Raw genomic sequence first — 25,830 nt, forward strand, 5'->3', positions numbered from 1 at the left:
TCTACTTTGCATTTCCCTGGTGACTAGGTTTAATATCTTTTTCTATGTTTATCAGCCATTTGGATATCCTGTTTGTGAAACCCCTGATCGTGTCTTTTGCATTGGTGAAATGAGATTCTTTCTTTTTCCACTGACTTGTGAGAATCTATTATGCATTCTGGGAACAAGTCTTTAATCAGTTATATGCATTGCAAATATCTTCTCCCATTTTGTAACTTGCCTTGTCCCTTTCTGAACAGTGTCTTTCAGTAACAGAGGTTCCTAATTATGACATAAAACAATTTGGTTTTATTTTTACTATATGGTTATATTTTTCCTCTTCAAGAAATCTTTGTCTACGTTAGAGTCATAAAGATATTCTTATATATTTATGATAGAGCATTACTGTTTTATGCTTCACATTCAGATCTCCAGTCTACTTGGAACTGATATTTGTATATGATGTAAGGGAAGGGATCATGATTTTTTTTTCTATAAAGCTATCCTGTTGGCTTAGAATGTTTTACTGATGAGTTCCCATGTGGCTCATTGAGTTAAGGATCTGACATTGTCACTACAGTGTCTAGGCTCACCGCCATGGTGCAGGTTCAACTCCTAGCCTGGGAACTTCCACATGCTACAGGTGCAGCCAAAAATAATAATAATAATACAATGTTTAAAAAAAAAAAAAAAGGAACATTTTATTGAAAATACTGTCCCATCCCTATTTTCCTGCACTGCCATCTATGCCACATAATCAAGATTCCATATATGCATGGGTCTGTTTTTGGACTCTATCATATTCCATTAGACTCTCATCAATCCTTACAGAAATATCAGTTTGTTAATTACTATAGCTTTATAATAAGCTTGGATAGCCAGTAGTATAAATGTTTCAACGTTCTTCTTTTACTTCAAGATTAACTTGATTATTATTATTATTGGCCCCTTGCATTTGCATATAAATATTAGAATCATTTGTCAATTTCTGCTAACAGTACCTCATCAGTCTCACGTTCAAAACCTCAGATCACTTTAGAATATGTTTCTCACCATCAGGACTTTGTGTAAAGGGAGATTAATTTCTGCAAAGAAACCACGGGATACCAGTATGAGGTGTTTCAGACTGAAGGCTCATAGTACTAGTTGAGGAAAAATCCCCTGATACTTAGACATTTGCTTCAGTCCCTTAGAGAATTTGCAAGGAAACATATTGTTTAAGGAGGCAACTATTCAGAGTTCTCTAATATATTTTATGATAATTGCCAGCATCGTATACTCCTAAAGTCTCAGGGAATATTCAGATGTTTCATTCATATTACCCTATAAAATTAAAGAAAATTAAAAAACCCAAAACATGGATTCAAAAAGATACATGCACCCCAATGTTCATAGCAGCATTATTTACAATTGCCAAGATATGGAAGCAATCTAAGTGTCTGTCAACAGATGAATGGATAAAGAAGATGTAGTGTATACACACACACACACACACACACAGGAATACTACTCAGTCATAAAAAAGAACAATTTTTTTGCCATCTATAGCAATATGGATGAATTTGGAGGGCATTATGCTGAGTGAAATAAGTCTGAAAAAGACAAATAATGTATGATATCATTTTTACGGAGAATTTAAAAAATACAACAAACTAGTGAATATAACTAAAAAGAAGCAGACTCACAGATATAGAGAACAAACTAGTGGCTACCAATGAGGAGAGGGAAAGGGAGAGGGATAATACAGGGGTGAGAGAGTGGGAGGTACAAACTATCGAGTATAAGATAGGCTCAAGGATGTATTGCACAACACAGGGAATATAGCCAATATTTTGTAATAATTGTAAATGGAAAGTAACATTTAAAAATTATATTAAAAAATTTAAATTAAAAAAATTAAGGGTAACCACAAAATTGTTAGAATTTTGGAATACAAAGAGTTTTTCAGAGTTACTCTTCTTTTGACTAAACCCAATTTTATTTGGTTATCTGTTTTTAAAATGAATGGTTTCTCATATAATTTTTGTTTTATATTTTTTGAGGAGTGGAACAGCATTATTTTCCCTTAGAATTTCAGTTACATAAATACTTTAATATGTTCTTATGGCTCTGAGTTCTCAATATCCCACTTAACAAGCAAATTTCAGAAGCATAATGGTCTATGATTAGGAGTTAAGAATATAGGATTGCAGTTTGGGCTGTGCCATCAGCCATGTATAACCACCTCCATACAGACTTTCTACACATAGGAGAGTAATTGTACTGTCTGTTTCACATATGACATTCGATGACTTTTAAGACTGGTATCATCCATTAGGCTACAAAGGACTTCAAGACAGGAACTGTTGGATCCCTACACCTTAAAATTACTAAAGCTCAATAACTGGGGTTGAATTCATGAGTAATTAATTTTGATCTCATCATTGTTTATATGACAGGATGAGAGAAACTAAGAAAAAATACTCAAATTGAATAAGAAGTTGACTTTAAATGTTAAACAGGGAGGCTAAATTTCACATTAGGCTTTGTTCTCCCCATACTGCCTGAGGGTGACAAAACCTTTTAGATGAGACAGTAGATGAAGCAGACCAGTCAAGGCTTGAAGGGGGAAACATCAGTCATAGGAATCTTCACCTTATTTTCATACAGTGCTAATTAAGTGCATGTCTTGCCCACAGCATGCATGCTATGTATACTTGTTGATCTGATTTGGGAGCACGCAAAACTATACCACTGGCATCATAATTCTCTATGGTACAGTTGGTGCCTTTTACAATATTAAATTTAAGTAGAGCCTGCTTTTATATGCCCATGCTCAAAAGGCCCTTTTTGGGGGTCACAGGACCAGACGCACAAGAAGACAATGCAGCATCTCTGATAGGAAAGAACAATTCCCCCCATATATACTGGAATACATGGCATGTTTCTGATACTAATTGGCCTTTACAATTATCACTCTCTCCCCTATACAGAAAGAAACACGCTCATAGTAATACCCAACATAGATTCTACAAAGTTTCAGGCCTATGAAATATCAGGGCTCTCCTAAGGTGACCCATAAGACCATTTCCATGATCCAGGAATACGTCGAAAGCCACTTGGGAAAAAAGTTGCCTGAGGCCCTGTTTTTTCTTTTTTTAATTATACTACTCAGTCGGAATGATGTTTATATAATAATATTTTATTTAAATGTTTATAAATAATAAATATCCTTAAATTTACGGATGAAAACACTTTACAACATTCATTTATCTGGAACCCAAGCAACCAACAAGCACAATCATTATCAAATTCTTTTAAAATCCCCATAAACAGGACTCTAAAATATCAACAGATGATCATGATGGTAACCTTTCACACCAAAGATACCTTTTTTTAGAAGTAATTATTTTTAGTATGTGTTTAAGCTTAAGTTTATCTTACTATATTCTAAACCTTACAAAACTGATCACATGTACAGTATGCATATGTGAATCATTGGTTAAAGAGGAAAATTCGATTAATGAGAAGTCCCATTCATCAACCATTACATACAAGCAAGGATTTATTGTGTCTTCTGCTGCCTCCAATTCAGATCTGTCAGTCACTGTGCATCCTTTCCTGAAAGTCTTTCCGTATCAGCCTGTCATACTGTTCTCTAAGCCCTAAAATTCCCCTCAGAACACAGGAGTGAAACTTACCCTGTCCTTTCAAACACATAAACAGTTTCCGTGAACATCTTTTAGGTAATATTTTACTAATATTAAAGTTTGCTATTACTGAACATGAGGAAATAAAATGCAAAATCATTTTTAAATAGATGAGCGGAACTTTTAATTAAAAGGAAAGGAAAAGAAATACTAACATTTGGATTTAAATGAGTCTAAACCATTCAAGCTTAACCAAATCTCATTTCCTCTTTCCATAATTATGATACCTAAAATATTTTTACATTATCGTTTAAACCTACAAACATTTCAACTGCTGAAAACAACTCCAAGCAATCACAATATCTGACTCATAAAAGCTTTTTCATTCCACAAAATACTTTTAACTACAAAAAATAAAATCAACTTTAATATTAAAGAATATCTTGCTTAACAGTAATATAAATTCCTTGAAGAACATTTTAATAAAATACTTCATAAAATTTATAAACTAGAGCTAAGTGGTCACCCTTATATTCAAAATTACCTAAGAAACTAAGAAAATGGGATTACTTTTAACATAAGTTTCTTAAAAAGAATTGCAAAAAAAATGAAACTCATTTTGAAATATCTTGGTGTGTATCTTGACTGAAATATTTTTAAAGAACACAGTGCTCCCAGATAACTGAAAGAGGCTTGCCTTACATGACAGGTTTGGGCTGTGTAAGTAACTATTTGTTTTTTGGTTTTGTGTGTCTGTGTGTGTGTGTTGGCCGCACCTGCAGCATGCAGAAGTTTCCGGGCCAGTTATCAAACCTGGGCTGTAACACCATAGCTGTGGCAATGCTGGATCCTTAACCTGCTGAGCCACCAGGGAAATTCCCAGCTAGCTATTCGAAATATAACAAACACAACAGCAAGGACAAAAGAAATGTATTTATACATGATTAAATTATCATTATGCAATCAAAAATAGATTTCATATAAACATATATATATTAAGAGTATTCAAAAATAAACTGATTTGTATCCTGGCTCCAAATAGCTGTTTTAAAAACAACATAGGTTTGTTAAGCAGCAGACAATACACACAATTAGAAGTATTAAGAACATGGAAGTTTCCTAGTAAACTTTTTTGCTTTTATAATTCTGCTTCCTTTCATACCATCAGATGGACTATGAACATATATCCAACACTCATCAGTCTTTATGAAAAACTCCATCTGAACACAAGGTGTTTTAATATATGGATGATAGATATAAGTATATGTCTTCTGTTATGATCCAAATGTTCTATACTTTATAAAGCTATCTTTTCTTTATCTAAAAGAAATATATACATGCAAATCTGTACATGATATATATAATGCATATAAATATGTATGCTTTAATTTTAGAGTTCAATAATGTACTTACTTTATAGAAACAGATTAATTCCAAAAACTAAGATTCAATAGAGTTTAAAAGGTATGTAATTAATAAAAACAAGTCAGTTCCAAAAGAATAACAGTTTAACTTCTTGCCTTCAAAATATATTAGATTCTCATATAATGAAGTTAATTTACTCCTCTATTACCTCAAAGGATAAATAAAGAGAATCTAGTCTTTCCTAAATTTAAAAGATAGCATCCCCATATTTTAATATTAATTTGAATAAATTATCATTTTAATGCTTCTGGATAATTTGAATAATAAGACAAAGGTTGCTAAATTTCTGAATAAACATTTCAGAAGTAAGCTTAACTCTTTTTTTTCTTTTCTTTATTTTTATGGTCACATTCACAGCATATGGAAATTCCTGGGCCAGGGACTGAATCTAAGCCACAGCTGCAGCAATGCCTGATCCTTTAGCTGGCCAGGGATTGAACCCCCACCTCTGTAGCAACCTAAGCTTCTGCAGTTGGATTAACCCACTGTGCCATGACCATGGCGGGAACTCCAACTGCCTTTTTTTAATGACTGCACCCTCAGCACATGGAGGTTCCTGGGCCAGAGATTGAATCCAAGCAGCAGTTACAACCTATGCCACAACTGTGGCTCTGTAAACCTAAATCAAAAAAGTAATTTCATTTAGGATTTTGCAACTCTCTGAATTAAATAAAATAATCAGCTGGGAATTTTTTTAAATAATCACTTTGACCATTAAAATTAAATGATTAGGAGTTCCCATTGTGGCGCAGTGGTTAATGAATCCGACTAGGAACCATGAGGTTGCGGGTTCGGTCCCTGCCCTTGCTCAGTGGGTTAACGATCCGGCATTGCCGTGAGCTATGGTGTAGGTTGCAGACGCTGCTCGGATCCTGAGTTGCTGTGGCTCTAGCGTAGGCTGGTGGCCACAGCTCTGATTAGACCCCTAGCCTGGGAACCTCCATATGCTGCGGGAGCAGCCCAAGAAATAGCAAAAAGACAAAAAAAGAAAAAAAAATTAAATGATTAACAAACAGACTCAAAGATTTCAAAACCAAACTGATGGTTACTAAAGGAGAATAGTTGGGAGAGGAATAAATTGGGAGAATGGGAGTGGCATATATATACCACTATATACAATATCAATAAGTAACAAGGACCTCCTGTATAGCACTGGGAAATCTATCCAATACTCTGTGATGGCCTATATGGGAAAAGAATCTGAAAAAGGATGAATATATGTATATATATATAACTGATTCACTCTGCTGTACACCTGAAGCTAATACAACATTGTAAGTCAACTATACTCAAATAAAATTTTAAGAAATTAAATAACAATCTTTATACCTAATGTGGAGCTCATTTTGGATGGCTGGAGGGATGTGTATGTGTGTATGTGTGTGTGTGTGTGTGTGTGTGTGTGTGTGTGTGTGTGTGTGTGTAAACTGACCAGCCATAGTGATAATGACTCTACGGCTTCTCAGAGGCAAAAGGTGATTAAATCACTCTAAGTGTGCTCACTCCCTCAGTTCTGAGTCCACCTACAGAAAAACACAGTATTTACTAAAGACAGTGGTTTTAAAATCACTCTTTTGGGGAGTTCTCATTGTGGCTCAGCAGTTAGTGAAACTGACTTGGATCCATGAGGATGCGGGTTCGATCCCTGGCCTCGCTCAGTGGGTTGGGGATCTGGCGTTGCCAGGTACTGTGGTGCGCAGACATGGCTTGGATCCCAAGTTGCTGTGGCTCTGGTGTAGGCTGGCAGCTGTGGCTCCGACTGGACCCCTAGCCTGGGAACTTCCATATGACGCGGGTGTGGCCCTAATAGACAAAAAGACCAAATGTGTATGTGTATTTGGGTGCACGGAGCCAGAAAAAAAAAAAAAAAAACAGATAAAATCACTCTCTTATAGGTGCTATAGTTTGGTTCAAAGCCTCCTAGAAGTTGAATGGCAATGTTAAACCATTAACCATTCGGTTCCTAAACATGAGGAAAATTATGCTTGTATAGCAATTAGGAATCCCAAGATCAGATTGGCAATAAAAATCAACAATGGGTTATTCCCGTAATTGAGGAGGCAAAGGGAACAGGAAAAAAAATGTTTCTATCATGTCTTTCTCTCTGATTACCTAAAGATTTCTACTTCATAATATAACAGCATAAAATTGGTAGTGTGAACACTTGTTTGGGGAAGTGATTTAAAATATAAAATAGAACTTAAAAGAAAGAAAAGCCACTTAAATCTTAAAAGAGGAGTTCCCGTCGTGGCGCAGTGGTTAACAAATCCGACTAGGAGCCATGAGGTTGCGGGTTCGATCCCTGGCCTTGCTCAGTGGGTTGAGGATCCGGCGTTGCCGTGAGCTGTGGTGTAGGTTGCAGACGCGGCTCGGATCCTGCGTTGCTGTGGCTCTGGCGTAGGCCAGTGGCTACAGCTCCAATTCGACCCCTAGCCTGGGAGCCTCCATATGCCGCGGAAGCGGCCCAAGAAATAGCAACAATAACAACAACAACAAAAAAAGACAAAAGACAAAAAAAAAAAAAAAAAAAAAAAAAAGGAGTTCCCGTTGTGGCGCAGTGGTTAACGAATCCGACTAGGAACCATGAGGTTGCGGGTTCGGTCCCTGCCCTTGCTCAGTGGGTTAACGATCCGGCGTTGCCGTGAGCTGTGGTGTAGGTTGCAGACGCGGCTCGGATCCTGCGTTGCTGTGGCTCTGGCGTAGGCCGGTGGCTACAGCTCCCATTCAACCCCTAGCCTGGGAACCTCCATATGCCGCGGGAGCGGCCCAAGAAATAGCAACAACAACAACAACAACGATAATGCCGAGGGAGCGGCCCAAGAAATAGCAACAACAACAAAAGACAAAAAAAAAAAAAAAAAAAAAAAAAAAAAAAAAAAAAAAAAAAAAAAAAAAATCTTAAAAGAGACACTAAAAACTAAAGGCAATTTTCTCATGTATCACATTTCAAAGAAGAGCCCTTACAGTATAAAGATCCCATGAGTTCATGACAGCTTTATTCTTAGACCCACAAATCAAGCCATTGTTATGCTCTGAAACCGCAGGAACTGCTGCCACCTATAGGATCTGAGAATAATTGGCAGTGTTTTACTCAGCCGAACCCTCTGTTGGGGACAGAAATGTGCTGAATGTGTAAGCACTTTTCTTAACAGCAGGTGGCCTCACTTTTGCTACAGATTTACCTCAGAAACGTTAGTTTAAAAGCTTTTCCATGTTTTGTAAAATAAACGCCAACTTCTGCCTGAATCTAAAGTTGCTAGGTGATTTGAGATGGGAAAAAACAGACTTGAACTCGGCAAATTCATTTCCAAAAGCAGTGTCACAAAGTGTTCCCCAGTTGCTAATCTGATGTCACTTTGTGCCATGCTATACCAACAAGGCCACAAAAGAGAGAGGCATTGTGCCGAGCCTCACTGCAAAGGGACAAGATGAAGGAGAGCGTTTGTAGAATGTAAAATGCCAATTACCAAAATATAGTCCCATCTTCCTAGATTATATTATAGTCTATAATAAAGTAACCATAAAACTGACAATTAGGTAATTTTAAGCAAATCTGCACATTTTAAAAGTTGTTCACTGTTGAAGATTCAGAAGCTCAAACCTTCAGAGGTAATAGCAGGTACCAAAGAGGCCAATATACTCTTTTTGGAAAAGAAAGCCAATAACTCTTCTGTTTTTATTGTAACCATTGAATGACAAAACAAAGGGTGTCCCTTTGTTTCATTTTGTCCTTACTAGTTAATTAGAACAGCTAATGCCTTTATTACTGTTAAAGATCTGAGAGCATTTTGAATGTTCAAAAATAAAGTGTTATAACCAAGGTCAGAAGTAAAGAATTTTGACATGTTCAGAAGCCAAATAAAGGGGTCTTATAAAGCAAAGAAAACCTTGTAACAAAAAACATTCAGAGTCAAGTAGCATTTGTACTATGAAAATAAACAAATACCTTCCACTATACAAACAAGTGTAGACATGCCATCAACTGACAACTTGAATTCAACTGCAAGATTTTACAAATGCTAAACTCTAAACTTCTACCTACAATTACAGAAAGTGGCAAGAAAAAAAAAATAAAGACTTAGGACAAAACAGGGAAACAAAACAATACCCAAATCAGAGCTATGAACAAGTAAATTATTATTGAGATGTTGATTATTCCTGAAATATTACATGGACGAATACAGGAAAATTTAGCCAGCTATCCAGATGTTCATCGTGTTTTTGCAGAAAAAAAAACTTGTGATTTGTTTTTGAGTATCATTCTGGTCTTTGGTCACAAAACCACAGATTCCTAGAGTATATTTAACATACCCTGCTCTTAATTTTATATATTAACGCTATGGTATATACATTCTTTAAGGTCACCAAAATTGTCACTGTAGCCTTCCATACACCACGTTTGCCATTTAGGACTGTACATAGCAGCATCACCCCTCCCTTTGTGTGAGGTAGTTTGTAATCCCATGAGGTCCCGCACTATCATGTTCCACCCTCAGCCTGAGCCCACTCTTCCACCATCATGGACTTGCTGATAGCCCTGAATTTAGGCCTGTCACGTTAATTTTTTTCTTTATGTATTTATACATGTCTGGCCACCATCTTCTTCAAATGACTATTCTGTGCTACTGATAAAAGCTCTGATTGTCTTTTGATCCCTTTCACAGTTGAGAAGTGGCAGCCAGGCAAATAGAGGAATAGAGGAAGCTGTTACGCATTCAATCAAAATTGTCCTAGCAACAAAGAAATCTACATAACTGGGCTTTAAACCTCTACTTTTGAGTTTTACGGTTTATTTCCATCGATCCACACAAGTTATTTTTGAATTATTTATTCACTCATTAACAATTTCAACTTTAATTTTTTTTCAGTTCCCAAACCATGGTGGGCAATTACAGATTTAAAATAGTTTGTAATAGAGTTAAGCAAATTTATTTGATATATATTTTATGTAAACAATATCATTGTACTGAAAGTAATACACCAGCTCTGTAAACATCCACTGGTTCTCAGGATACATGTATATATCCTAATCCTGGGTATCTCCAAGCTTTATGATGACATCATGGGTTTGCTCTATTATGAAATGTACATGCTTTATTAGAACAAATCTCTCAGTTCCTGTTCACTCAATAATGAACTGTACTGAACTGGACTTCCATAGTGTGTTTGTTAAGACAGTGATTAGATATGTGAATGGAGTTTTTCAAATTTCATTTACATAGTCTTTTTATTTTCCTAAATTCTCTATATCCTCACTAAAAATACTTTCTCAGAGTCTATGACCCAGAGCGATCTCTGATATAATCGTGTGAAACTTTCTTTTATTACTATAGTAATAAGTTACTTGGATTGTAATAGTTATGATATAGTTTGTACCACAATTTGTCAGGTGCTAGGGGCCTTTTATTGCTAAGCATTGATCCTTAGACCAGCCTATGAGACACTATCTCCATTTTATAGACGAGGAAACTGAAGGACAGGGAAATTACATGACTTGCCCAAGGCAAGGCTTGTGGATTACAAAGTAAGCACCCATTTCATTAATTTAAATCAATGGAAAACAAAAAGTATTGTGTCACTGGTACATGAAACACATGACACTAATGCATTTTTTTTACAAGACAGTTATTTTACAAAATTGGGTCACTCAAAATTCTTAAAAATACATATAATAAAGCACTATAAAAACCTGAATGACAAGTTTTTATCACACAATAATGTCACAGCAAAAAAAAAAAAAAAAAAAAAGATGCATCATCTTTGTAGCAGATACTACAAAGTCATTATCTGTCCCATTTAAAAAACATATTATAATACGCAAACCTGTAAAGGGACCCCATGTCAATGAATGGGATCATTTGAATTTATACTATTCTTAATCTTCAAGAAATTAATAATCTCCTACCTCCTTTTTTTTGACAACATACTTTTACCACTTTTGCAGTGTCTTCATTTTGAAAGCACTTAGAACAGTTTACAAACTATAATTTTCTTTGTAGGTGCAGTATTAAATTGCAATATCAACTCAGGCACCAAAGAGCTACAGTGCTACTCTGAGGACAAAAGGCATTTTAGATGTCTTAAACATATTAAGAGGAAGATGACTTTTTAAATCAAGCAAAGTCATCTTATTCTTTATTTAAAAAACAGTAGTTTAATCCTGTTTTATACAAAAAAATCAAATGCAATAATATTTCAGTCACTATGTATTATATAATAAGACACAAAAGAAAAGGTTTTGAAGGCTATCCTAAAGCTTCAGTTCTAAGGAACACAGGTAGGGGAACAGATGGTTCTCAGAGAGTGTAGTCACAGACTATTTCCCCTTCAGAAATTCCTGAATGATGATGCATTTTGATTTGAAGGGTACTATTGATATGACCACCATATGCTTCTAGTAAATCACAATGAAAACGAGACCATGATGAGGCTTTTTGAATGAAATTTCCCTTTAAAATATGGGGCTAGCCAAGAAGCTTCTTCCCACTGAGGGTCATTCTTGTAATATACATCAGTTGCTGCTAGCTCTGCTTTGGGAATATCAGTTGATTCTTTTCAAGAATCCTACCTTGTTTTACAAACTCCTACTTTAAAAATAAGGCCAGTCTTATATTCCTTTATTCAAGACAACAAATTCCTATCATCCACTATGATTTTCTTTTTGCTTTTGTTAAGTCTTCATTTATCTCCTTTAACACTTAAATCAGATATTAATAAAACTTGCTAAATCATTAATTTGTTAAACTATTTAATGTATTGAATAATTTAATTTATTAGATTATTCATTATTTTTTCAAGAGGATACAAAAGAACATGATGGATATTAAACTAATACCACATGCAACAGAACAATTACAATTTGGCTCCTTCAATTGTATACTTTTTGGTAAATACTAGAATCAAGTTTGTTCAAATAATAATAATAATAATATTGCTGGACTGCATCTATCACTATGTCTCAGGTCTTATCAGTTTTGTGCTAGCCAGTATTTCACATTGAGTGTCTACATTGTTGTTTATAAGTATTCAGTTTATATACAGTCTTCTATGTACCTGAGTAAGGCAAAGATACTTAACTTTGTCTGAGGAGCTCATATTTTTGTAATACAAAGAGCAAATGCGGAAACAGGAAATTTGAATAGAGAGTGTTTCACTCCATCTACAGCAGTGTTAATACAATTGATAGAGATAAAATACAGAGGAGAAGCACTTAGTTTAGAGAGGTGAGGAAAACCAAGAAAGACTCCAGCAGTTTGCTGAATTTTAATCTGAAGCAGTCACTGCCTTAGAGATTTGAGAGTTAGTTAGGTTGACACACATAGAAATTAAATAGTAACGAAATATGTTGACCTGGTTTTACGTGTGTGTGTGTGTGTGTGTGTGTGTAATTACTCTAGCACATGACTAGTTTTTTCTTTTTCTCTCTAAATGTTTATCTTTTTACACTCTAAATTTCTATTAAGTTCAAGTGATCAATTCCAAACAACTAGATGTTTATTATGATGTTTATATACCATATATGACATGATGAAACTAAGGAGTTCAAAGCAGATCATCCTTCTTTTTGCTCTGTGCTACAAGTAGGAAGATAGCCTGTGCTAGAGTTCATATAATTGCTGCTTGATAGTATTCAATTTGGATGGTGCCTGACTGATAAGCTCTAAAGAACAATTGGTTCTAGCTTGCTGGGTGAAAGGAAGTTGAAAAGAAGAGCACAGATAAATGATGGGAACCTCATTAACCAAAAGCAACCACAGAGGACTATGACTCTTGCAAGTCTGTCACCTTCTTGGGAAGCTGGATTTTCTCTTCATAAACTGTTTAAGCTTTTGTCATTTAGGTTTTACCACATAGTTTACTTACCCCATATTAAACTGTAAACTCCCCAAGGATAGAGGGTTGTTTTTATATTCTGTAACCTCAGAGTACCTACTAAAAAATTCCAGAGAGTAAAATCACAGAATGGAAAGGTTACATTGTCCTTATTGACTATTTCCTATTAAATGGAATTTGTTGTATATAACTTAATTTTCTCTAGATATTTTTCCTCTCAACCTACTTTTTTCTTTTTCTCCTTATTTTTTATTATTTGATACATATTATATATTATACTATATTTATTATAGTGATTCACAATTTTTAAAGTCTCTAAATCCACATTTAAAATTTAAACTGGCTTTCTGGAATTATTTCTAAAATATACTAAACATAGTGCACTTTATAAAAAACAAGTTCTGGTATATAACTCACCACTGGGATCCTTCTCCAGCAATGGAGTAGTTTACTTAGATCTAATTTGTTAGTGATTCAATGCTTAATTTTTATGTTTTTGTCTTTTTAGGGCTGAACCTGCAGCATATGGAAGTTCTCAGGCTAGGAGTGGAATTGGAGCTGTGGCCATTGGCCCACACCACAGCCACACCAATGCCAGATCCAAGCTGCATCTGCAACCTACACTGTAGCCCATGGCAACCCGGGATCCTTAACCCACTGAGAAAGGCCAGGAAGCAAATCTGCATCCTCATGGATATTAGTCAGGTTCATTATTGCTGAGCCACAACGGGAACTCCAATGTTTAGTTTTTAAAACAGATTATTTCCATTTTGGTAAATAAAATGTAAAACCTATTAATGAAGTTTCAATTATATAAACTGCTTGGTTCCTTAATATGAGGCCTATAATTTTTCTAAAAATGAAACTGAAAGGAAATGCCCAAAAAACATACTTTTGCCAATTAACAATCTATGTCTCTGATTTTCTTTTTAGTAATAACGATGGGAAGATATACCATGAAACAATTCGACTGCTATTTCCTCAAAGGGAACATTCCTTTTATCCTTCTTCTCCAAATCCAAGAGGAAATAAAAGAAACATCATGGTAGAGCTGTCCATTTAGATGGATAGAGTACTGCATTGGAAGAGTAAACATTAAATCAGCCACTCCCCCATCTTTCCTCTCCTCCACTTTATTCCTCAAGATGGTAACTGAAAAGCATTGGTCACAAACCAGTCTCAGCAGAAGTAGGAAGGAAATGTGAACAGATTTAAAAACTTTACTGATCTAAATCATTCCATATGTAATTTAAGTAATTTAATTATTACCTTTCATAGGATAAGAGATAATAATAAAAATACTGATGCAGTTATATACAATCTTAAAACAATTTTCAAAGTCTGAAAGGCAAACAAAACAGCTAAGGAAGAAATACTAACAAAACATGACAAGAAAAAGGTCAATATCCCTATTCAAAGAAATCTTCAAAATTAGTAAGAAAGATAAGCATAGCAATGGGGAAATAGACAAAAGAAAAACAACTCACAATAGAAAAAAAATGGATCAAAAATACACGATCCATGTATTTATGGATGTGGTTAACCCAACAAGTAATCAATAAACTATAAATAAAAATTCAGTAAGGTCTTATTTTTTGCCAATTGACAATTTCAAAAGAGGGCTAATACCTAAGATTGTTGAGAGAAGGGAAAAGCAGATATGAATCTATACTATATAAATGAGACATGAGACATTTTTTTCTGGATATTAGCTTAGGAATACATAGCAAAATTCAATATTCAGTTTCTTAACTCAGGATAGTAGCATACTTTTTAAACAGTAAAACTGAACTCCATACACACAGCTACAACTAAGCTAGGTGACAAGACCTCCATGAATCCAAAACACATGTGGGAACAAACCATGCACACCTCCAAATTGCAAATCGGGTCCTGCTTGGAAAGCAGAAAGGGCCAATCTGACAACAGCAACTTAAAATGAGAGAGACTATTGACTACTCCAAATTGCAGGTAAGAGGGCAAAGGGTCTAAAGCAACCACTATGGCAAATGGCTATAAGTCAGATGCAAATTGAACAGGATGGTGCAATAAGGCCCAAAAAAAGAGAGAGAGAAGATTCAAATAAAAATGGGAGAAGAGAAGAAACTAGAAATCTCATAAAGTATGATATCATATTTTTAAAAGCAGAATTGAGAGTTCTAGAGTTGTAAAGCTAGAAAATCTACTCTGACCCAACCTCCCTAACTAAACATTCAAGATAATTGTTTTCACATAAAAATGAGCCACAGAAAAGACTGCAGTTGAATTCCGTGGAAATTCCCTATTAGAGAGGGAGAGAGAGAAAGAAAAGAATTAAAAAGCAAATCAATCATATCTACAAATAATCAAAGCATGACAGAGAGAACCCACAAAACAGATGGAAACTTTAAATATTTTAAAACAACCTAAAAGCAATTAAGAACATGATAAAGGATATTTAAAAACATAAACCAGAATTAGAAAACTCAGAAATAAGGTGATAAAAAGGGAAAAAAAGTAAAAATTAAATTTCTTCCAAAAATGAAAAGAAAACCAAATGAACATGAGAGCAAATAAACACAACTAATAATGCCTTAAGAGAAAGAGAAAGTGAAATGGAGGAAAAATCTTTTTTTTTTTTTTTTTTTTTTTTTTTTGTCGTTTTGCCTTTTGTTGTTGTTGTTGCTGTTATTGCTATTTCTTGGGCAGCCCCCGCGGCATATGGAGGTTCCCAGGCTAGGGGTCCAATCGGAGCTGTAGCCACCGGCCTACGCCAGAGCCACAGCAACGCGGGATCCGAGCCGCGTCTGCAACCTACACCACAGCTCACGGCAACGCCGGATCCTTAACCCACTGAGCAAGGGCAGGGACCGAACCAGCAACCTCATGGTTCCTAGTCGGATTCGTTAACCACTGCGCCACGACAGGAACTCCGGAAAAATCTTAAAACCAAAAAGGAACTAAGAGAGATCATAAAGACGTGAGATAAAGTAACAGATATAGAAAGTAAAAAGAAGATTCAACATGCATATAATAGAGGCCCCTGAGGAAGGAAACAAAAGTTGAAACTAACTGAAGAAGAACACTTATGAAATTTAACACACATATGTGCACACACACACACACACACACACACACACACACACACACACACACTCTCCTAAAGCCACACATTGAAAGGGGACATCATACATGACCTTTGGCTATCTAGATAAATGGCCAAGTCATTTAAAAAAAAAAAAGGAAATCAAATTGCAACAGACTTCAAAAGCAAAGATTTATGCCAAAAACAATTTAGAGTTTTAAGACATTTAATGAAAAAATATGTGCTAGTAATTTTCTATCTAGTTAAAATAACTTTCAAATATAAAGACTTCTAACTGTTGCAGACATGCAAAAGTCAGGGTATGTAACCATAACTTTTTGAGGAAACTGCTAGGATATAAGTTTTAGACAACAACAGCCAATTGAATTTTAGTGCAACAAGATCTCCTCTACATGCTCTTCTACAATGTAAACCTTCACCATCCTCCACTGAGGTAGAAGTGGAATCATCTTGAAGTTGGACTGGGCTTTGAATTCATCACCATCAATAGAAAGAAGTGATGCTTTGAGACTCCTGAAGCTAAGTTAGAAAAGACTATACAATTTCTCTATGGTTTCACCAAATATTTGTTCTTGGGAATGGCACCCACCATGAAAGAAGGATAAATAAGCAAAGAGAACTACCATGCAAAAGAAATTACATTGTAAGCCCCGAGGGTAACACTCCCAGCTGAATTCAACCTTCTAACCAAACCCAACCAGACCACTGCACCCACCTGCTGAACAACTTGAGTCAACACCAGAAAGAGCAGACGAGGAGTATCTGAGCCCTGACTAGATGCCTGAATTGCAAAGCTGATGAGATATGCAAAAATTATTGCTGTTAGGCCATTTTGAGTGCAATTTTTAAAAACACATAAAATTTACCATCTAACCATTTTTAAGTGACAGTACAGTAGTAACTTTATGCATACTGTCATGCAATAGATCTCTAGAATTTTTTCATCTTGCAGAACTGAAACTCTCTACCCACTGAATAAAAACTCCCCTTTAGGAGTTCTTGTTGTGGCTCAGTGTTAACAAACCCAACTAGTATCCATGAGGATACAGGTTCAATCCCTGGCCCTGCTCACTAGGTTAAGGATCTGGCATTGCCATGAGCTGTGATGTAGGCTGTAGACACAGCTTGTGGCTTGGATCTGACGTGGCTGTGGCTGTGGCTGTGGTGCAGGCCAGCAGCTGCAGCTCCCATTCGACCCCTAGCCTGGGAACTTCTGCATACCACACATGCAGCCCCCCAAAAACAAAACAAAAGCAAAACCTCCACTTTACATCTTCCTTCAGTGTCTGGCAACCACCACTCTTCTTTGTTTCTTGGAGTTTGACTACTTTAAATACCTCATATAAGTGAAATCATACAATGTGTATCTTTTTGTGACTGGCTTATTTCACTTAGCACAGCTTCCTCAGGATTCAGCCATATTGTAGCAAATGACAGGATTCCCTTTTCAGGCTGAATAGTATTCTATTTTATGTATATACCATATTTTCTTTATCAAATAATCTATTGATGGACATTTAGGTTACATCCACCTCTTGGCTGTTGTAAATAATGCTGCAGTGAACATGGGTGTGCAAATATCTCTTCGAAGCTCTGTTTTCAGTTCTTTCGAATGGATATCTAGGAGAGGGATTGTTGGATCATGTGGTAATTCTATTTTTAGGTTTTTTGCAAACTGTTTTCCACTGTGGCAGTGCATTTTACATTCCAATCAATGGAGCCTAAACCCTTAGGTGGAATATTGTCTCCACTGCGCCACGATGGTAACTCCCATCTGTCTATTTTTGCCTTTTTGTCTATGTTTTCGGTGTCATAGCCAGAAATCACTGCAATCCAATGTAATGGATTTAAATCCCCTCCCCACTTTTTTAGGGTCACATAAGCAGCATATGGAAGTTCCCCAGGCTAGGGGTCCAATAGGAGCTGTAGCTGCTGGCCTACATCACAGCCATAGCAATGCCAGATCTGAGCCGCATCTGTGACCTACACCATAGCTCATAGCAATGCTGGATCCTTAACCCACTGAGTAAGGCCAGGGATCAAACCCATATCCTCATGGATCCTAGTTGGGTTTGTTACTGCTGAGCCAAGATTGGAAATCTAAATCCCATTTAATGAAGCTTTTCCCTAAGTATTCTTTAAGAGTTTTATACATTTAGATGTCACATATAGGTCTTTAATCTATTTTCAGTTATTTTTTTACATGGTATAAGGTTATGGTCCAACGCCGTTCTTCTGCATGTGGATATCCAGTTTTCCCAACACCATTTGTTGAAGAGAATATCCTTTCCCTATGTGTAAATCTTTGTCAATTATCATTTGGCCACATATGTGAGGGCTTATTTATGGATCCTCTATTCTGTCCCCTTTGTCTATGTATCAGTCTTTATGCTAGTACCATGTAGCTTTGATTACCGCAGTTTTGTAATACGCTTCAAAATCAGAAAGTGTGAGGCCTCTTTTTCTTTCTCAAGGTTGTTTTGGCTATTTGGGGTCCTCTGAGATTCCATATTAACTTTAGGATTTTTTTTCTATTTCTGCAAAAAAAAAAAAATGCCATTGGAATTTTGATAGGGACTGCACTGAATTTATAAATTGCCTTGGGTAGTATGGTATTTTAATAATATTAATTATTCCAATCCATTAACATGGGATGCCCTTCCATTTATTTGTCTTTTAAATTTTCTTTTAGCAAAATTTTGTCATTTTCAGTGTATAAGTCTTTTGCCTCCTCACCTAAGTTTATTCCCAATTATTTATTCTTTTTGATGATACTGTAAATGGAATTATTTTAATTTCTTTCAGATTTCATTGCTGCCATATAGAAATGCAAATGGTTTTTGTGTATTGATTTTGTACCTTCCAAGTTTACTGAATTCTAGTTCTAGTAGATTTTTTTGTGGCATCTTCAGGCTTTTCTATATATAAAACTATGCCATCTTTGAACAGAGACAATTTTCTTTCTTTCTGATTTGGATGCCAATTATTTCTTTTCCTTGCCTGACTGCCCTGACTAAGACTTATAGTACTATATTGAATAGAAGTGGTGAGAGTGGGCATCCTTGCCTTTTTCCTGATCTTAGGGGGAAATGTTACAGTCTTTCACCATTGAGTATGATTATTAGTTGTGGGTTTTTCATGTATGGCCTACATCATGTGGAGGTACTTTTCGTTTTATTCCTACTTTGTTGAATGTTTTTATCATGAAAGACTACTGAATTTTGTCAAATGCCTTTTATGTATCAATTGAAAGGACCTTAATGGTTTATGTCCTTCATTCTGCTAATCTATACCATCCTTGAACTCCAGGAATAAATTACAATAAATGTATAATTCTTTTAATGTGCTGTTGAATACAGTTTGCTAGTATTAGGTTGAGAATTATCTACAAATATTCATTAGGATATTGGTCTACAGTTTTCTTGTTTCATAATTTTTTTTGTCTGACTGGGGTATCAGGGTAATGTTGGCCTCATAGACTGATTTTGGAAGTGTTCCTTCCTCTTCGATACTTTTAGAAGAGTTTGAGAAAAACTAGTGTTAATTCTTCAGATGTTTGATATAATTCTCAAACATATGGTTCTAGGGTTTTTTTCACTGAGATGTTTTTAATTACTTACCAAGTTCCTTATTAGTTACAGATCTGGTCAGATTTTTTAAATTGAGATAACATTGATTTATAAAATAAATTTTGTGTGCACAATGTTATACTTCTACTTCTGTATATCTTACAGCATGTTCACCACCAAAAATATAGTTTCCACCAGTCACCATACAGCTGATTCCCTTTACCCATTTCACCCTCCCCCACTCTTCCTCCTCTGGTAACCACTACTCTGTTCTCTGTATTTCAGTTGTTTTTTTAATTTCTTCATGATTCAGTCTTGGTAGGTTATGTGTTTCTAGAAATTTGTCCATTACTTCTAGGTTACACATTAACTTATTGGCATATAATTGTACATAATAGTCTCTATGCTCCTTTTATTGCTGTGGCATCAGTTGCAATGTCCCCTCTTCCATTTTTTATTTTTTGTAATTTGAGTCTTCTCTTGTTTTTCTTAGTCTAGCTAAGGGTTTTCATTTTGTTTATGTTTTCCAAAAGCTAACTCTTACTTTCCTTGATGTTTTATTGCTTTTCTATTCTCTTCCATTTCTTTCTGCTCTACTATTTATCATTTCCTTCTTTTTTTTTTTTTTTTTTTTTTTTTTTTTTACTAACTTTAGGTTAGTGTGTTCTTTTTCCAGTTTCCTAAGGTTTAAAGTTAGGTTGTTAATTTGAGATTGTTTTTCTTTTTAAATATAGGTGTTTATCATTAAATGTTTTCCTGTTAGCACTGCTTTTGCTAAATCTCATAAATTTTGATGTTGTTTTAATTTTCATTTGTCTCAAGATATTTTCTAGTTTCTTTTGTGATTTCTTTTTTGACAGATTGGCTGTTCAAAACTGTGTTGTTTAATCTCCACCCATTTGTGAATTTCCCAGTTTTCCTTTTGCTATTGATTTCCACCTTCATTCCACTGTGGCTGGAAAAGATACTTGGTATACCTCTTAAATTTGTTAAGACTTGGTTGTGGCCTAACATATGATCCACCCTGGAGGACATTCTGTATGTGCTTGGGAAGAATGTGTATTTTGTTGTTGTTGAATGAAGTATTCTATATATGTTTATTAGTTCCAACTGATCTATAGTGTTGTTCAAATCCCCTCCTTCTTTATTAATCTTCTATCTAGTTGATCAGTCCCTTACTGAAAGTGGGGTATTGAAATCAACTATTATTGTGCTGGCTATTTCTCTATTCAGTTCCATCAGTATTTGCTTCACATATTTGGGTACTCTGCTGTTGGGGCATATAATTTATAATTATTATCTCTTCCTGGTGAATTGACCCTTTTGACATTGCATAATGTCCTTCCTTGACTCCGATGACAGTTTTTTTACTTAAAATCTATTTTGTTTACTATAAGTATGGCCACTCCTGCTTTATTTAGGTTACCACTTGTATTTAATATCTTTTTCCACTCTTTCATTTTCAGTCTATGTATAGCCTTAATATTTAAAGTGAGTCTCTTATATACAGCATATAGTTGGATCCTTTTTTTTTAGTGCCTCACCTGCAACATATGGAATTTCTCAGGCTAGGGGTCAAATCAAAGCTAGAGCTGCGTGCTTATGCCACAGCCTTAGCAATGTCAGATCTGAGCCATGTCCCTAAACCCAGTGAGCAAGGCCAGGGATCAAACTCTCATCCTCATGGATTCTACTCAGGTTCATTTCCATTGAACCACAACAGGAGCTCTGATCCTATTTGTTTAAAATCCATTCAGCCACTCTGCTTTTCCTTGGGGAGTTTAATCCATTTTCATTTAAAGTAATTACTGGTAGGGAAGGACTTATTGCCATTTTGTTAGTGATTTTTCTGTATGTCTTTCAGTTATTTTTGTTCCTCTTTACTACTCTTCCTGTCTTCCTGCGTTTCATTGATTTGTGTGTGTGTGTGTGTGTGTGTGTTGACATGCTTTATTTCTCATTTTCCTTTGTGCATCTTCTATAGGTATTTTCTTTGTGGTTATAATGGGGATTACATGAAACATTTTATAATTGTGACAATTTGTTTTAAACTGATAACTTCGATCACATGTAAACACTATACTCCTCCTTTACATCTCCCTCTACTTTATTAGTGTCACAAATTACAACTTTTTTATATTTTGTATCCACCAACAAAGTTTTGTGGTTATTTTATACGCTTTTATCTTTAAAATTCTATACTTCAATTAAAAATTATTTACATACCCATTACAGTATTTCAGGATTCTGTTATTTGCCTTTATATTTATCTTTATCAGACAGCTTTATATCTTCAGACGCTTTTGTGTTACCTTCTAGTGTCCTATCATTTCAACTTGAAGGATTCTTTTTAGCAGTTCTTGCAAGGCAGATCTAATAATGATGAACAACCTCAGTTTTGTCTATCTCCATCATTTATGAAAAAGTTTTGCCAGATATAGTATTCTTGGTTGACTTTTTTTTTTTTTTTTTTTTCTTCTAGCACTTTGAACATGTCATCCTATTCCTTTCTGGCCTTTAAGGTTTTTGATGAGAAATCTGTTGATAACCTTATGGTAGTTCCCTTGCACAAGACAAGTGAGTTTTCCCTTGCTGCTTTCAAGATTCTCTCTTTGTCATTAATTTTTGACAGTTTAATTATGATGTGTCTCAGTGCTGGCCCAAAGAGGTTCATCTTAGCTGGAGTCCTTTAAGCTTCTTGAATTTAAGTGTCTGTTTTCTTCCTCAGATTTGGAAGTTTTCATCCATCTATTTATTTCATTTTATTTTATTTCATTTTATTTCATTTCATTTCATTTTTAGGGCTGCATCCACAGCATATGGAAGTTGCCAGGCTAAGGGTCAATTGGAGCTGCATCTGCTGGCCTACATCACAGCCACAGCAATACAGGATCCAAATCATGTCAGCAACCTATGCCACAGCTCACAGCAATGCTGGATCCTTAACCCACTGAGTGGAGCCAGGGATTGAATCCATGTCCTCATGGATACTAGTCAGATTCATTACCACTGAACCACAATGGGAATTCCAGCTATCATCTCTTAGATAAACTCTCTGCCTCAATTTCTCTCTCTTCTCTTTTTGAGCCTCCCAAAATGTAGATATTGATCCATCTGATGGTGTCACATAAGTCTCTTAGGCTTTCTTCACATCTCTTCTTTTTTCTTCTTGTTCCTCTGACTTGATCACTTCAAATGACCCATCTTCAAGTTCACTGATTCATTCATCTGCTTGATCAGGTCTGCTCCTGATTCCCCTGTGGTGAAATTTTCAGTTCAATTCCTATATTCTTCAGCTCTTAAATTGTTTGGTTATTTTTTATAGTTTCTATCTCTTTGTTGGTATCTTCATTTTGTTCAGGCATTGTTTTCCTGATTTTGTTTGGTTATCTGTGTTCCCTTGTAGCAAAATGAACTTCTTTTATGTATTTTGAATTCTGTATCAGGTAATTCATAGATCTACATTTCTTCAGAGTCAAAATTTCTGAAAATTTAATTTGTTCCTTTGATTTGAGCCACATAGGTCATGTTTCCCTGTTTCTTTCTATGCTTTGTTATCTTTTGTTGTGAGTAGACATCCGAAAAAACAGCCACCTCTCCCAGAGTGGACTGGCTTTGTACAGAAAAGATTATCAACAATAAGCCCAGCTAGAGATTCTAGGGTCCTCTCAAACTTTTTATGGAGATGTCTTCTCTGAGTTTGTATGTATAATTTCCCAATTAGAGAGGTTTGCCATTTTCTTCTTTGGGAGCTTGTATTCTCTTGCTCTCTATGGTGTCTATTGTGATACTACAGATTCTCTGGCACTGCAACAAGCCATTGAGTTCTCTTTTGTATTCTGTGGCTTCCAGGCATCTAAGATATGCCAATTTGGTCAGTATTTAGAGTCAAGTGAGACGGAAAATAGTTACTGATGCAGCCCCCCAAAAGCCAGAACTTGGAGGCACATTCCACACTTCTCTTTCCTTCTGAAGAGATAAGCCATAAGTTGGGCTTTTCTTTCTGATTCTGAGCTATGTTACCTTAGGGAAGGGGATGACATGGTTGGAATAAAATAGCTTTTCTTATTAATTTCAATATAGCTATTCTTGGCTTTGAGTTTGCCTGTTGTACTGCAATCTCTTAACTGGTCTCCGGAGTTCTCATAAAGGCTTTTTGAACAATATAATGTGTTAAATCAGTGTGTCTGTGAACACAGAGGTCTGGGGCTTCCTATTCCACCATGTTGCTGATGTCACTCTAAGTCATTAAGTTTTGAAGTAATTTATAGGGAATACAGAAGATAATGGTTCATGTTAAATGACAACTTGGGCATGTAATTGCCAAAATTCAGACTCTACAGGAAAATATACAGGACAAGTAATTCAGTTTCTCCAACAAACTGCAAAGAATAAAGACAAAAGAAGATAGAGAACAAACATACAGATTTTAAAAATTAAAAAGCATTTTAAAAAATACCTGATACCTAAGTTATATTTCTACTCACTCATAAAATACTCCTCTTCACAAAGACATGCCTTAAGAAATAAGCACAAGGACTTTATACAATGACACGCAAAACAAAACCTTTAATCCAGAGCAATAATTTATGCGCGTATATGTGCGTATGTGTGTATTCACTGTAGTTTTCTTTGCAACACCAAAAATAAAAGGAAGAAAGGAATTTAGGTCTATTATTAGGAATCTGATTTAAAAATGATAAATCCAAATAATAGAATGTTAAGTAGTCATTAAAAATAACAATATTACAGTTTTTCCCCCACCCTTTCTTCTGTTGCAACATGAGTATCTAGACATAGTTCTCAATGCTATTCAGCAGGATCTCCTTGTAAATCTATTCTAAGTTGTGTCTGATAAGCCCAAGCTCCCGATCCCTCCTTCTCCCTAACCTGACCCCCTTGGTGTACAGTGGGAAAAAAAAAAAAAAAAGAAATTGAAAATCCTTTAAACTGAAAAAATAAATAAATAAATAAAAAATAAAAAAAATAAAAATAACAATATTCATATGGTGTTCATTGCCATGAAATAAATCCAAAACACATTGTTTACTGAAAAAAATGCAGATTATACAATGATACATAAAACTATAAACTAATTTATTTAAAATATATAAGTACTTAAATATTCCAATTATCTGGAAGAATAATTACCAAAATATTTATAGAATTAATAGCTTTAGATGATGAGAATATGAATTATTTTGAGTGATGAGAATGATTTACTTTTAATTTACTGTCCTTTATTGTTCACAATTCAATATGAGTGTCTATGTATGATATTTTTAAGACTTTTTGTTTTATTTTTGTTTATAAAAGAAACCATGGAATATGAGAAACCCTCCATTCACTCAATTTGATACTTACAAAATAATGTTATTATCTCCTCCAAAATACAGGCAGGGAGAAAGGAAACAAAATTGGAAATGGAAATATGCAGGTCTCATATTCATTTTACTCAAAACCTTCTGGAAGCTAGATCACATTCTGCCTCTTAGTAAATTTCAGAAGGAAACTGCTCATATTTTGAAAATGAATTAACCCTTTTGGAACACAAGGGTATGAAGTATTATGCAAAGATACTATATGAGCTCATTCTGATGTAATCCACTGAGAAACCCACATATCTAGGGTAGACAGGGTATGAAATGAGCAAGGCTAAGGAATTTTGGCTCTACCCTGAACTCATCATTAGTAAGTGATCATGTCATCATTCTAACTGGTGCTGGATTATACATACAAGGCATATACTTATATACATAAGGCATATACCAGCAAAGCAGAAAAAGTAAAATAGATTTTCAAAAGAACTTGATATGGAATATTATTTTGGCAATAAACATATAATACTCATTTATATTAGTGCATTCAACCTGGGGGCACCCTCTATAGCCCAAGTTCAGTGAGTGCTAAGTGCAAAGATAGAGTTGAACTCAATACACGTTCCCTTCCCTCCCATAACTTGCATTTTAATACAGAAACATATTTTCAGCTAAAATAATTTCTTCACATTGCCATAGAGTAATAGTGATTAAGAATATTGACTCTCGAGCTAAACTATCTAGGTTTTAATCCCACCTCACCCATTTACTAGCTGTATAACTGGGCAAGTTATTTAATCTTCTTTGCCTCAGTTTCTTCCACTGGGAGCAATAATAATAATACCTCCTCTTAGGGTTTTTTTTTTTTTTTTTTTTTTCTTTTTAGGACTGCACCTGCAGCATATGGAAGTTCCCAGCCTAGGAGTCAACATGGAGCTGCTGCTGGAGCCTATGCCACAGCCACAGCAATGCCAGATCTGAGCTGCATCCTC

The 25,830-nt window shown here is 35.3% G+C and overlaps 1 protein-coding gene and 2 long non-coding RNA genes across 17 annotated transcripts in view; 1 reads left to right on the top strand and 2 right to left on the bottom strand.

Annotated features, from left to right (window-relative positions):
- The window catches only part of LOC146404833 (uncharacterized), a 1,439,763-nt gene that overhangs the window by 1,195,814 nt on the left and 218,119 nt on the right, over positions 1-25,830 (top strand). The window lies entirely within an intron of this gene.
- The window catches only part of CAMKMT (calmodulin-lysine N-methyltransferase), a 406,172-nt gene that overhangs the window by 269,277 nt on the left and 111,065 nt on the right, over positions 1-25,830 (bottom strand). The window lies entirely within an intron of this gene.
- Positions 4,340-7,914, bottom strand: LOC146404841 (uncharacterized). The gene is made up of 2 exons (XR_014842035.1): positions 7,778-7,914; positions 4,340-7,475 (listed from the first exon to the last, which is right to left on the bottom strand). It is a non-coding gene; the product is annotated as an uncharacterized LOC146404841 (long non-coding RNA).

The sequence above is a fragment of the Sus scrofa genome, chromosome 3 (assembly GCF_054392235.1).
Source record: "Sus scrofa isolate SSC_HxYL_T2T_F1_AM1 chromosome 3, Sscrofa_HxYL_maternal_Yorkshire_Landrace_v2.0, whole genome shotgun sequence".
NCBI lineage: Eukaryota > Metazoa > Chordata > Mammalia > Artiodactyla > Suidae > Sus > Sus scrofa.